This window comes from Primulina tabacum, chromosome 10, assembly GCF_025594145.1.
Source record: "Primulina tabacum isolate GXHZ01 chromosome 10, ASM2559414v2, whole genome shotgun sequence".
Lineage (NCBI taxonomy): Eukaryota > Viridiplantae > Streptophyta > Magnoliopsida > Lamiales > Gesneriaceae > Primulina > Primulina tabacum.
The window spans coordinates 39,842,824-39,856,862 of record NC_134559.1 but is presented as its reverse complement, the minus strand read 5'-3'; the positions used below and the strand labels follow the sequence as shown (position 1 = coordinate 39,856,862).

The 14,039-nt window shown below is 39.8% G+C and overlaps 10 non-coding genes and 4 pseudogenes across 10 annotated transcripts; 1 reads left to right on the top strand and 13 right to left on the bottom strand.

Annotated features, from left to right (window-relative positions):
* The first annotated feature begins 813 nt into the window (after positions 1–813).
* LOC142513041 (small nucleolar RNA R71) lies at positions 814–922 on the top strand. The gene has a single exon (XR_012809008.1). It is a non-coding gene; the product is annotated as a small nucleolar RNA R71 (small nucleolar RNA).
* Positions 923–4,154: 3,232 nt separating this feature from the next.
* On the bottom strand, positions 4,155–4,276 carry LOC142510395 (5S ribosomal RNA). Its single transcript, XR_012808509.1, has one exon. It is a non-coding gene; the product is annotated as a 5S ribosomal RNA (ribosomal RNA).
* Positions 4,277–4,959: 683 nt separating this feature from the next.
* On the bottom strand, positions 4,960–5,078 carry LOC142514534 (5S ribosomal RNA). Its single transcript, XR_012810423.1, has one exon. It is a non-coding gene; the product is annotated as a 5S ribosomal RNA (ribosomal RNA).
* Positions 5,079–5,759: 681 nt separating this feature from the next.
* LOC142511048 (5S ribosomal RNA) lies at positions 5,760–5,878 on the bottom strand (annotated as a pseudogene).
* A 682-nt stretch (positions 5,879–6,560) lies between these two features.
* Positions 6,561–6,679, bottom strand: LOC142515296 (5S ribosomal RNA). The gene has a single exon (XR_012811150.1). It is a non-coding gene; the product is annotated as a 5S ribosomal RNA (ribosomal RNA).
* A 688-nt stretch (positions 6,680–7,367) lies between these two features.
* Positions 7,368–7,484, bottom strand: LOC142510866 (5S ribosomal RNA; annotated as a pseudogene).
* Positions 7,485–7,891: 407 nt separating this feature from the next.
* Positions 7,892–8,010, bottom strand: LOC142512592 (5S ribosomal RNA; annotated as a pseudogene).
* A 683-nt stretch (positions 8,011–8,693) lies between these two features.
* On the bottom strand, positions 8,694–8,812 carry LOC142510897 (5S ribosomal RNA; annotated as a pseudogene).
* A 684-nt stretch (positions 8,813–9,496) lies between these two features.
* LOC142513564 (5S ribosomal RNA) lies at positions 9,497–9,615 on the bottom strand. Its single transcript, XR_012809504.1, has one exon. It is a non-coding gene; the product is annotated as a 5S ribosomal RNA (ribosomal RNA).
* Positions 9,616–10,299: 684 nt separating this feature from the next.
* LOC142515869 (5S ribosomal RNA) lies at positions 10,300–10,418 on the bottom strand. The gene has a single exon (XR_012811689.1). It is a non-coding gene; the product is annotated as a 5S ribosomal RNA (ribosomal RNA).
* A 680-nt stretch (positions 10,419–11,098) lies between these two features.
* On the bottom strand, positions 11,099–11,217 carry LOC142514167 (5S ribosomal RNA). The gene has a single exon (XR_012810075.1). It is a non-coding gene; the product is annotated as a 5S ribosomal RNA (ribosomal RNA).
* A 680-nt stretch (positions 11,218–11,897) lies between these two features.
* Positions 11,898–12,016, bottom strand: LOC142513844 (5S ribosomal RNA). The gene has a single exon (XR_012809769.1). It is a non-coding gene; the product is annotated as a 5S ribosomal RNA (ribosomal RNA).
* Positions 12,017–12,611: 595 nt separating this feature from the next.
* LOC142512899 (5S ribosomal RNA) lies at positions 12,612–12,730 on the bottom strand. Its single transcript, XR_012808886.1, has one exon. It is a non-coding gene; the product is annotated as a 5S ribosomal RNA (ribosomal RNA).
* Positions 12,731–13,740: 1,010 nt separating this feature from the next.
* On the bottom strand, positions 13,741–13,859 carry LOC142506645 (5S ribosomal RNA). The gene has a single exon (XR_012804931.1). It is a non-coding gene; the product is annotated as a 5S ribosomal RNA (ribosomal RNA).
* Positions 13,860–14,039: the final 180 nt, after the last annotated feature.

Genomic DNA, 14,039 nt, shown 5'->3' with positions numbered 1-14,039 from the left:
TACCTGATCCATCGATTGAGTTCCAGAAGTTCCAGTTTGTGAATGATGATCCTTGGGATTAGGCAGAGGTTGTGAAGGAAATTTACCTTTTTCATGAACATTAAGTGCATATGCAAATTTAGCAAGAGTATCTTTCAAATCTGTCATGGTTTGAGCAGTTTGAGTATTGATAGACTCTTGCTTTGCAATGAAAGAATTCAATGTATCTTCCAAATTTCTTTTAGGTGGAGGAACATAAGGTGCATAATTTTGAAAATTTTGTTGATTTTGGAAATGTGGTTGTGAAAATTATGCAGCATTATCATTCCTCCAACTAAAATTTGGATGATTTCGCCAACCTGGATTGTAATTTTGAGAAAATGGTTCAAAATTTGGCCTTTTGAAATTGTTCAAAACATTGGCTTGTTCATGGAGACATTCTTTAAAAGAGGGCAAAGTGGGACAATCTTTTGTAAAATGATCACTTGTATCACAGATGTGACACGCAATTTCTTGAACAGATTTTAATTGACCATTCTTTTTCAATTCAAGTGCCTCAACTTTTCTTGCCAAAGATGTAAATTTAGCTTGAAGATCATGTTCATCTTTGAGAGTGTACATACCTCCACCAGATGTAGGAGATTGAATCTTGTTTGATGGTTCGATTGTACCTATAGTGTCCCAATTTTGAGCATTTTCAGCTAATAAATCGAGATACTCAATTGCCTCATTTGGATCTTTATCTTCAAATGTTCATTACACATAAATTCAACCATTTGCCTATCTTTAGGTGTTAAGCCTTCATAAAATTGAGAAACAACTCTCCAAATTTCAAAACCATGATGTGGACAAAGATTAAGCAATTCTTTGTATCTATCCCAACACTGATAAAAAGTTTCTCCTTGTTTTTGAGTGAAAGTAATGATTTGCCTTTTGAAAGAATCTGTTCTATGAGATGGAAAAAACTTTTTCAAAAATTGTTGTTGCAATTCATCCCAAGTTCGAATGGATCCCGATCTAAGATTTTGTAGCCAAGTTTTAGCTTTATCTTTTAAAGAAAAAGGAAAAAGCTTAAGTCGAATGGTGTTCATTCTACAATTTAGATCATTATATGTGTTGCACACTTCTTCAAACTCTCGTAAATGCATGTATGGATTTTCAGAATCTAAGCCATGAAAATTGGGTAAAAGTTGGATAATACCAGGCTTAAAATTGAAATGAGATGCATCAGGGGGAAAAATTAGACATGAAGGTGCACTAGTACGTGTAGGATTCATGTGATCTCTAAGTGTTCTTCGTCTATCATGATCATGTTGAGATTGAATTTCATCTTCATTTTCTTGGATGGGTTCTTACGCCATGTTTTGTAAAAATAAAGGGTTATTTCGAATGAGTCGACCACTAAGTGTACGTGACCAAATGCTCATGCAAATGTAAATGCAAAAAAAATAAAAACACACAAAAGCAATAAAAATTTAAATAAAGAAAAATAAACTATAAACAAAATTAAATAGACTTGAAATTAAATTATACTTCCCCGGCAACGGCGCCAAAAACTTGTTGCGACTTTGATTGTTGCACTCCCAAGAGCAGGTTGTCCACAAGTAGTATAATTCGGTGAGTCCGAATATCGTATCCACAGGGAAGCTAAGGTAATTACAAGTCCACTACAATGTCTTTTTGTTTTGTTTTTGTTTTTTGTTTCTTTTTAATTTTAATTGTTTGAATCTTTAATGGGTAAATTTTAATTGTTCAAATTTTAATTTAAGTAGTTGAGATTAAAGGATCCACTCTTGGTATTTTAATAAAGTTAACATTAACGAACAATATTGAAACCCACTTAATAAAATGGTTCCAATATATTAAATAATCATATTTATATTATGTTATATATTATTATCTTATAAGTATATAATATATACTAAAACTTATAAATGTGGTCAAGTATTTATTGTGCTATGTATATTTGTAAACACTAAATCAAGGTTCCCACTTTAAATAGTTGGTAAAACCAAACTAACATTTAAATGGTACCAAGAAATTAATATTATGATATATTTATATATAGTAAATCAAGGTTCCCACTTTAAATGGTTGGTAAAACCAAACTAACATCTAAATGGTACCAAGAAATTAATATTATAATATATTCATATATAATAAATCAAGGCATCCACTTTAAATGGTTGGTAATACCAAACTAACATTTAAATGGTTCCAAGAATTTAGTGTAACATATAGCAACAATAAATCAAAACTCCCACTTATAAGTATGGTATAAAAATGCTTAAAGAAATAAATATAACATAAACAATAAATAATGATTAAATAATATAAAACATAAATTCTTACCTTTTAGTATCCTTATTATCATGCCAAGAGTTTCACCTTTTCATCTCAACTTTAGGAAGTAGCTATTCATTATTCAAAGTGTAAAACTTTGAATATGAAATTATCATGCTAATTATATTTAAATGAAGAAATAAAGGAAAAATATAGAGAGAAATATTATGAACTCAAAGGTTTGTTCATAGAATGAGGGATATCTCAATACATTACAATGCACCCCTATTTATAGCCAAATTTGGGGAGACAACCACAAATAAAATATTATTTTTTACATAAAAGTCTTCATTGGTGTTCCAAGATATTATATTATATTACACATCACTTTTGAAAATCTTCTTCTTGGAATTTGCTTCTTCATATAAAAAGAAACATGTGGATAATTGAGTTGTCTAGTTGTGGTATTTTTTTAAAATCATTTGACCAAGTAATTTGAGAGATATGGTCAAAATACTAGAGTATGGTAAAACTTTCACTCCTTTGGTAACTTTATTTGTGGCTTAATTTGATCCCAATTGTGAGAGGATTTTTATCTCATGCTTGACACCAATATTGTAGATATTAACATCAACTTTTTACAGGTCCAAGAATCATCTTAATCCCATTTGCAACGCCAAGTTTATTCTTGTTTTATCGAACCTGTAAAAATAGTAAAAACTTGTAATTACACAACAACTTATATTTTATACAATTTATTATAAAACATATAATATTTAAACATTTAATAAAACAAAAACTATATATTTATATTATAAAACATTTAATTAAAGTACAATTTTTATGTTTATCACACCTTCCAACCAGTTTATTGCTAGTCCCTAGCAATTTAAGCGTTAATAGCAATACAAAACATATTGATTAATTTAAATAGAAATGTAATCAAAACTATCTAAGTGTTTAAATTAAATTTGAAAACTGTCAAAGTTATATCAAGATCATCATAATTATAATTTATGAAATAATTTGAGATGATCAATTCAAAGCTTATTTCAGGTAGTTAAATGTACACGGCCTTCAGAAATTCCTAGTAAGAGTCTCAACTCCATATCCTCACAGGTTAATAAATGTTTCAATTTATGGCAACGATTTCTCTCATGGTGCATTAGTACTGGTATGGATCCGGTGCATTAGTACTGGTATGATCGCACCCGACATTGAGTGGGATGTTAATTCTTATATCCCTCGAGTACGTGTGGAGCGGGCGGCGATGGACAACACTCGGCACTGCTCAAGCCCAATCAGAACCCTGAAGTTAAGCGTTCTGGCGCGATGGCAGAGCTAGGATGGGTGACCTCCCTGGCAGTCCTCGTGTCGCGACCGTTTACATAAATTTTGATTAAAACAGTCGAAATAATTGTTTTTAATGAGTTAATCGTCTCCGGAGTAATCTGCGTCATACCCTTCCGCACAGAACTGGCTAACGACAACAAAAATCTCTAAATGTTCCCAGAAAATAGAAAAAAAAACAGAAGAAGAAAATAGAGAAAGTAAAGCTATTATTATGCCTGTGATACAATAAAATGGAACCGAAATCGAATTTCGGACTTCCTAAGCGGATTTGTTGAGGAAACGGAAGCTTAATAGAAGCGGAAAATCGCAAATTAGAGGGTCTTAGAGAAGGAATTCGGCTAAAATCTCGCCACCCCGTTGCGGAGTAATGAGTCTCGTTTTGCCCGTTTACAATCAAATTAGGCTACAATTTTGTCCAAATCCGGCAGTGCCCGAGCTACGTTGATTTCACATGTCTTATCTGGTCCCGATCGAGATTAAGTTGATTTGAGCCGAAAATCGTCTGTCAACAAGTAATAAAAAATAGAAAAACACGAAAAGGGTCGCAACACGAGGACTTCCCAGGGGGTTGTTACCCATCCTAGTATTGCTCTCGCCCAAGCACGCTTAACTTCGGAGTTCTGATGGGATCCGATGAATTAGTGCTGGTATGATCACACCCGACATTGAGTGAGATGTTTATTCTTATATTCCTCGAGTACGTGTGGAGCGGGCGGCGATGGACAACACTCGGCACTGCTCAAGCCCAATCAGAACCCTGAAGTTAAGCGTTCTGGCGCGATGGCAGAGCTAAGATGGGTGACTTCCCTGGGCAGTCCTCGTGTCGCGATTGTTTATGTAAATTATGGCTAAAACCGTCGAAATAATTGTTTTTAATGAGTTAACCGTCTCCAGAGTAATCTGCGTCATACCCTTCCGCACAGAACCGGCTCACGACAACAAAAATCGATAAATGTTCCCAGAAAATAGAAAAAAATTAAGAATAAGAAAATAACGAATGTAAAGCTATTATTATGCCTGAGATAAGATAAAATGGAACCGGAATTTAATTTCGAACTTCCTAAGCGGATTTCTTGAGGAAACGAAAGCTTAATAGAAGCGGAAAATCGCAAATTAGAGAGTCTTAGAGAAGGAATTCGGCTAAATTCTCGCCAGCTCATTGCGGAGTAATGAGTCTCGTTCGTTTGCCCGTATACAATCAAATTAGGCTACAATTTTGTCAAAATCCGGCAGTGCCCAAGCTACGTTGATTTCACATGTCTTATATGGTCCCGATCGAGATTCAGATGATTTGAACCAAAAATCGTCTGTCAACAAGTAATAAAAAATAGAAAAACACGAAAAGGGGTGCAACACGAGGACTTCCCAGGGGGTTATCCATCCTAGTACTGCTCTCGCCCAAGCACGCTTAACTTCGGAGTTCTGATGGGATCCGATGAATTAGTGCTGGTATGATCGCACCCGACATTGAGTGGGATGTTTATTCTTATATCCCTCGAGTACGTGTGGAGCGGGCGGCGATGGACAACACTCGGCACTGCTCAAGCCCAATCAGAACCCTGAAGTTAAGCGTTCTGGCGCGATGGCAGAGCTAAGATGGGTGACCTCCCTGGACAGTCCTCGTGTCGCGATTGTTTACGTAAATTATGGCTAAAACAGTCCAAATAATTGTTTTTAATGAGTTAACCGTCTCCAGAGTAATCTGCGTCATATCCTTCCGCACAGAACCGGCTCACGACAACAAAAATAACTAAATGTTCCCAGAAAATAGAAAAAAATTAAGAATAAGAAAATAACGAAAGTAAAGCTATTATTATGCCTGAGATAAGATAAAATGGAACCGGAATTTAATTTCGAACTTCCTAAGCGGATTTCTTGAAGAAACGGAAGCTTAATAGAAGCGGAAAATCGCAAATTAGAGTCTTAGAGAAGGAATTCGGCTAAAATCTTGCCAGCTCATTGCGGAGTAATGAGTCTCGTTCGTTTGCCCGTTTACAATCAAATTAGGCTACAATTTTTTCAAAATCCGGCAGTTCCCGAGCTACATTGATTTCACATGTCTTATCTGGTCTCGATCGAGATTCAGATGATTTGAGCCGAAAATTGTCTGTCAACAAGTAGTCAAAATTAGAAAAACACGAAAAGTGGTGCAACACGAGGACTTCCCAAGGGGTCACCAATCCTAGTATTGCTCTCGCCAAAGCACGCTTAACTTCGGAGTTTTGATGGGATCCGGTGCATTATTGCTGGTATGATCGCACCCGACATTGAGTGGGATGTTTATTCTTATATCCCTCGAGTACGTGTGGCGCGGGCGTGGATAGACAACACGCGGCACTGCTCTCGCCCAATAAGAACCATGAAGTTAAGCGTTTTGGAGGGATGGCAGAGCTAGGATGGGTGGCCTCCCTGGGAAGTCCTCGTGTCGCGACCGTTTACGTAAATTATAGCTAAAACAGTCGAAATAATTGTTTTTAATGAGTTAACCGTCTTCGGAGTTATCTGCGTCATACCCTTCCGCCCAGAACCGGCTCACGACGACAAAAATCGCTAAATGTTCCTAGAAAATAGAAAAAAAATTAAGAAGAAGAAAATAGCGAATGTAAAGTTATTAATATGCCTGGGATACGATAAAATGAAACCAGAATCGAATTTCGAACTTTCTAAGCGGATTTCTCGAGAAAATGGAAACTTACAGGAGCGAAAAATCTCAAATTAGAGGGACTTAGAAAAGGAATTAGGCGAATATCTCGCCACCTCGTTGCGGAGTAATGAGTCTCGTTCTTTTTCCCGTTTACAATAAAATTAGCCAACAATTTTTCCAGATCCGGCAGTGCCCGAGCTACGTTGATTTCACATGTCTTATCTGGTCCTGATCGAGATTCAGATGATTTGAACCGAAAATCGTCTGTCAACAAGTAATAAAAAATAGAATAACACGAAAAGGGGCGCAACACGAGGACTTCCCAGGGGGTTATCCATCCTAGTACTGCTCTCGCCCAAGCACGCTTAACTTCGGAGTTCTGATGGGATCCGATGAATTAGTGCTGGTATGATCGCACCCGACATTGAGTGTGATGTTTATTCTTTATATCCCTCGAGTACGTGTGGAGCGGGCGGCGATGGACAACACTCGGCACTGCTCAAGCCCAATCAGAACCCTGAAGTTAAGCGTTCTGGCGCGATGGCAGAGCTAAGATGGGTGACCTCCCTGGGCAGTCCTCGTGTCGCGATTGTTTATGTAAATTATGGCTAAAACAGTCGAAATTATTGTTTTTAATGAGTTAACCGTCTCCAGAGTAATCTGCGTCATACCCTTCCGCACAGAACCGGCTCACGACAACAAAAATCGCTAAATGTTCCCAGAAAATAGAAAAAAATTAAGAATAAGAAAATAACGAATGTAAAGCTATTATTATGCCTGAGATAAGATAAAATGGAACCGGAATTTAATTTCGAACTTCCTAAGCGGATTTGTTGAGGAAACGGAAGCTTAATAGAAGCGGAAAATCGCAAATTAGAGAGTCTTAGAGAAGGAATTCGGCTAAAATCTCGCCAGCTCATTGCGGAGTAATGAGTCTCGCTCGTTTGCCCGTTTACAATCAAATTAGGCTACAATTTTGTCAAAATCCAGCAGTGCCCAAGCTACGTTGATTTCACATGTCTTATATGGTCCCGATCGAGATTCAGATGATTTGAGCCGAAAATGATCTGTCAACAAGTAATCAAAAATAGAAAAACACGAACGAAAAGGGGTGCAACACGAGGACTTCCCAGGGGGTCACCCATCCTAGTACTGCACTCCAAAGCACGCTTAACTTCGGAGTTATGATGGGATCCAGTGCATTAGTGCTGGTATGATCGCACCCGACATTGAGTGGGATGTTTATTCTTATATTCCTCGGGTACGTGTGGAGCGGACGACGATGGAAAACACGCGGCACTGCTCTCGCTCAATCAGAACCATGAAGTTAAGCGTTCTGGCGCGATGGAAGAGCTAGGATAGGTGACCTCCCTTGGAAGTCCTCCTGTCGCGATCATTTACTTAAATTATGGCTAAAACAGTCGAAATAATTGTTTTTAATTAGTTAACCGTCTCCAGAGTAATCTGCGTCATACCCTTCCGCACAGAACCGGCTCACAACAACAAAAATCGCTAAATGTTCCCAGAAAATAGAAAAAACTAAGAATGTTTTATTTGGTCCGATCGAGATTCAGATGATTTGAGCCGAAAATCGTCTGTCAACATGTAATCAAAAATAGAAAAACACGAAAAGGTGTGCAACACGAGGACTTCCTAATGGGTCACCCATCCTAGTACTGCTGTCGCCAAAGCGTGCTTAAATTCGGAGTTATGATGGGATCCGGTGCATTAGTGCTGGTATAATCGCACTCGACATTCAGTGGGATTTTTATTCATATATCCCTCGAGTACATGTGGAGCGGACGGCGATGGACAACACGCGGCACTTCTCTCGCCCAATCAGAACCATGAAGTTAAGCGTTCTGGTGCGATGGCAGAGCTAGGATGGGTGACCTCCCTCGGAAGTCCTCGTGTCGCGACCGTTTACGTAAATTATGGATAAAACAGTCGAAATAATTGTTTTTAATGAGTTAACCGTCTCCGTAGTAATCTGCGTCATACTCTTCCGCACAGAACCGGCTCACGACAACAAAAATCGCTAAATGTTCCTAGAAAATAGAAAAAAATTAAGAATAAGAAAATAACGAATGTAAAGCTATTATTATGCCTGAGATAAGGTAAAATGGAACTGGAATTTAATTTCGAACTTCCTAAGCAGATTTCTCGAGGAAACGGAAGCTTAACAGAAGAAAAAAATCGCAAATTATAGGGTATTAGAGAAGGAATTCGGCTAAAATCTCGCCAGCTCATTGCGGAGTAATGAGTCTCGTTCGTTTGCCTGTTTACAATCAAATTAGGCTACAATTTTTTCAAAATCCGGCAGTTCCCGAGCTACATTGATTTCACATGTCTTATTTGGTCTCGATCGAGATTCAGATGATTTGAGCCGAAAATTGTCTGTCAACAAGTAATCAAAATTAGAAAAACACAAAAAGGGGTGCAACACGAGGACTTCCCAGGGGGTCACCAATCCTAGTATTGCTCTCGCCAAAGCACGTTTAACTTCGGAGTTTTTATGGGATCCGGTGCATTATTGCTGGTATGATCGCACCCGACATTGAGTGGGATGTTTATTCTTATATCCCTAGAGTACGTGTGGCGCGGGCGGGGATAGACAACACGCGGCACTGCTCTCGCCCAATCAGAACCATGAAGTTAAGCGTTCTGGAGCGATGGCAGAGCTAGGATGGGTGGCCTCCCAGGGAAGTCCTCGTGTCGCGACCATTTACGTAAATTATAGCTAAAACAGTCGAAATAATTGTTTTTAATGAGTTAACCGTCTTCGAAGTTATCTGCGTCATACCCTTCCGCCCAGAACCGGCTCACGACGACCAAAATCGCTAAATGTTCCTAGAAAATAGAAAAAAAATTAAGAAGAAGAAAATAGCGAATGTAAAGTTATTAATATGCTTGGGATACGATAAAATGAAACCAGAATCGAATTTCGAACTTTCTAAGCGGATTTCTCGAGAAAAACGGAAACTTAACAAGAGCGAAAAATCTCAAATTAGAGGGACTTAGAGAAGGAATTAGGCGAATATCTCGCCACCTCGTTGCGGAGTAATGAGTCTCGTTCTTTTTCCCGTTTACAATAAAATTAGCCAACAATTTTTCCAAATCCGGCAGTGCCCGAGCTACACTGATTTCACATGTATTATCTGGTCCCGATCGAGATTCAGATGATTTGAGCCGAAAATCGTTTGTCAACAAGTATTCAAAAGTAGAAAAACACGAAAAGAGGTGCAACACGAGGACTTCCCAGGGGGTCACCCATTCTACTACTACTCTCGCCCAAGCACGCTTAACTTTGGAGTTCTGATGGGATCCGGTGCATTAGTGCTGGTATGATCGCACCCGACATTCAATGGTATTTTTATTTTTATATCCCTCGAGTACGCGTGGAGCGGGCGGCGATGGACAACACGCGGCACTGCTCTCGCCCAATCAGAACCATGAAGTTAAGCGTTCTGGCGCGATGACAGGGCTAGGATGGGTGACCTCCCTCGAAAGTCCTCGTGTCGCTACCGTTTACGTAAATTATAGATAAAACAGTCGAAATAATTGTTTTTAATGAATTAACCATCTTCGGAGTAATCTGCGTCATACCCTTCCGCACAGTACCGGCTCACGACAACAAAAATCGCTAAATGTTCCCAGAAAATAGAAAAAAAAATAAGAATAAGGAAATAGCGAATGTAAATCTATTATTATGCCTGAGATACGATAAAATGGAACCGGGATCGAATTTCGAACTTCCTTAGCGGATTTCTCGAGGAAATGGAAGCTTAACAGAAGCGGAAAATTGCAAATTAGAGGGTCTTAGAGAAGGAATTCGGCTAAAATCTCGTCAACTCCTCGCGGAGTAATGAGTCTCGTTCGTTTGCCTGTTTACAATCTAATTAGGCTACAATTTTGTCCAAATCCGGCAGTGTCCGAGCTAGGTTGATTTCACATGTATTATCTGTTCCCGACCGAGATTCAGATGATTTGAGCCGAAAATCGTCTATCAACAAGTAACGAAAAATAGAAAAACATGAAAAGGGATGCAACACGAGGACTTCCTAGGGGGTCACCCATCCTAGTACTGCTCTCGCCCAAGCACGCTTAACTTCGGAGTTCTGAAGGGATCCGGTGCATTAGTGCTGTTATGATCACACCCAACATTGAGTGGGATGTTTATTCTTATATCCCTCGAGTACGTGTGGAGCGGGCGACGATGGACAACACGCGGCACTGCTCTCGTCGAATCAGAACCATGAAGTTAAACGTTCTGACGCGATGGCAGAGCTAGGATGGGTGAACTCCCTAGGAAGTCCGTGTTTCAAGACCGTTTACGTAAATTATGGCTAAAAAAGTCGAAATAATTGTTTTTAATGAGTAAACCGTCTTCGGATAATCTGCGTCATATCCTTCCGCACAGAACAGGCTCACGACAACAAAAATTGCAAAATGTTCCCTGAAAATAGAAAAAAATAAGAAGAAGAAAATAGCGAATGTAAAGCTATTATTATGCCTGGGATACGATAAAATGGAACCGGAATCGAATTATGAACTTACTAAGCGGATTTCTTGAGGAAACAGAAGCTTAACAGAAGCGGAAAATCGCAAATTAGAGGGTCTTAGAGAAGGAATTCGGCTAATACTCGCCACCTCGTTGCGGAGTATTGAGTCTCGTTCGTTTGCCCGTTTACAATCAAATTAGCCTACAATTTTGTCCAAATCCAGCCGTGCCCGATCTACGTTGATTTCACATGTCTTATATGGTTCCGATCGAGATTAAGAGGATTTGAGCCGAAAATCGTCTGTCATTAAGTAATCAAAAATAGAAAAACACGAAAAGGGGTGCAACACGAGGACTTCCCAGGGGGTCACCCATTCTAGTACTGCTTTCGCCCAAGCACGCTTAACTTCGGAGTTCTGATGGGATCCGGTGCATTTGTGCTGGTATGATCGCACCTGACATTCAATGGCATTTTTATTCTTATATCCCTCGAGTACGTGTGGAGCGGGCGGCGATGGACAACACGCGGCACTGCTCTCGCCCAATCGGAACCATGAAGTTAGCGTTCTGGTGCGATGGCGGAGCTAGGATGGGTGACCTCCTTGGGAAGTCCTCTTGTCGCGACCGTTTACATAAATTATGGCTAAAACAGTCGAAATAATTGTTTTTAATGAGTTAACCGTCTCCAGAGTAATCTGCGTCATACCATTCCGCACGAACCGGATCACGACAAAAAAATTGCTAAATGTTACCAGAAAATAGAAAAAAAATAAGAAGAAGAAAATAGCGAATGTAAAGCTATTATTATGCCTGAGATACGATAAAATGGAACCGGAATCGAATTTCGAACTTCCTAAGCTGATTTCTCGATTAAACGAAATCTTAACAGAAGCGGAAAATCGCAAATTAGAGGGTCTTAGAGAAGGAATTCGGCTAAAATCTCGTCTGCTCATTGCGGAGTAATGAATCTCGTTCGTTTGCCCGTTTACAATCAAATTAGGCTCTAATTTTGTCCAAATCCTGCACTGCCCGAGCTATGTTGATTTCACATGTCTTATCTGGTCCTGATCGAGATTCAGATGATTTGAACCAAAAATTGTCTGTCAACAAGTAATCAAAAATAGAAAAACACGAAAAAGGGTGCAACACGAGGACTTCCCAGGGGGTCACCCATCCTAGTACTGGTCTCGTCCAAGCACGCTTAACTTCGGAGTTCAGATGGGATCCGGTGCATTAGTGCTGGTATGATCACACTCGACATTGAGTGGGATGTTTATTCTTATATCCCTCGAGTAACTGTGGCGCGGGCGGCGATGGACAACACGCGGCACTGCTCTCGCCCAATCAGAACCATGAAGTTAAGTTCGAAATAATTGTTTTTAATGAGTTAACCGTCTCCGGAGTAATTTGCGTCATACTCTTCCGCACAGAACCGGCTCACGACAATAAAAATTGCTAAATGTTCCCAGAAAATAGAAAAAAAATAAGAAGAAGAAAATAGCGAATGTAAAGTTATTATTATGCCTGAGATACGATAAAATGGAACAGGAATCGAATTTCGAACTTCCTAAGCGGATTTCTCGAGGAAACGGAAGCTTAACAGAAGCGGAAAATCGCAAATTAGAGGGTATTAGAGAAGGAATTCGGCTAAAATCTCACCAGCTCATTGCGGAGTAATGAGTCTCGTTCGTTTGCCCGTTTACAATCAAATTAGGCTACAATTTTGTCAAAATCCGGCAGTTCCCGAGCTACGTTGATTTCACATGTCTTATCTGGTCTCGATCGAGATTCAGATGATTTGAGCCGAAAATCGTCTGTCAACAAGTAATCAAAAATAGAAAAACACGAAAAGGGATGCAACACGAGGACTTCCCAGGGGGTCACCCATCCTAGTACTGGTCTCGCCCAAACACGCTTAACTTCGGAGTTCTGATGGGATCCGGTGCATTAGTGCTGGTATGATCGCACCCGACATTGAGTGGGATGTTTAATCTTATATCCCTCGAGTACGTGTGGAGCGGGCAGCGATGGACAACACGCGGCACTGCTCTCGCCCAATCAGAACCATGAAGGTAAGCGTTCTGGCGCGATGGCAGAGCTAGGATGGGTGACCTTATTGGGAAGTCCTCGTGTCGCGATCGTTTACGTAAATTATGGCAAAAACAGTCGAAATAATTGTTTTTTATGAACTAACTGTTTCCGGAGTAATCTCCGTCATACCCTTCCGCACAGAACCGGCTCATGACAACAAAAATCGCTAAATGTTCCCATAAAAGAGAGAAAAAAATAAGAAGAAGAAAATAGCGAATGTAAAGCTATTATTATGCCTGGGATACGATAAAATGAAGGCGGAATCGAATTTCGAACTTCCTAAGCGGATTTCTCGAGGAAACGGAAGCTTAACAGAAGCTGAAAATCGTAAATTAGAGGGTCTTAGAGAAGGAATTCGAAGTCCTCGTGTCGCGACCGTTTACGTAAATTATGGATAAACAGTCGAAAATAATTTTTTTTAATGAACTAACTGTCTCCGGAGTAATCTCCGTCATACCCTTCCGCACAGAACTGGCTCACGACAACAAAAATCGCTAAATATTCACAAAAAATAGAAAAAAAAAAGAAAAAGAAAATAGCGAATGTTAAGCTATTATTATGACTGGGATACGATAAAATGGAACCAGAATCGAATTTCGGATTTTCTAAACGGATTTCTCGAGGAAACGGAAGCTTAACAGAAGCGGAGAATAACAAATTAGAGGGTCTTAGAGAAGGAATTCGGCTAAAATCTCGCCACCTCGTTGCGGAGTAATGAGTCTTGTTCGTTTGCCCGTTTACAATCAAATTAGCCGACAATTTTGTCCAAATCCTACAGTGCCCGAGCTACGTTGATTTCACATGTCTTATCTTGTCCCGATCGACATTCAGATGATTTGATCCTAAATTCGTCTGTGAACAAGTAATCAAAAATAGAAAAACACGAAAAGGGGTGCAACACGAGGACTTCCCAGGGGGTCACCAATCCTAGTACTGCTCTCCCCCAAGCACGCTTAACTTCGGAGTTTTGATGGGATCCGGTGCATTAGTGCCGGTATGATCGCACCCGACATTGAGTGGGATTTTTTTTCTTATATCCCTCGAGTACGTGTAGAGCGGGCGGCGATGGACAACGTCCATCACGGGCACTGCTCTCGCCCAATCAAAACCATGAAGTTAAGCGTTCTGGCGCGATGGCAGAGCTAGGATGGGTGACCTCCCTGGGAAGTCCTCATGTCACGACCGTAA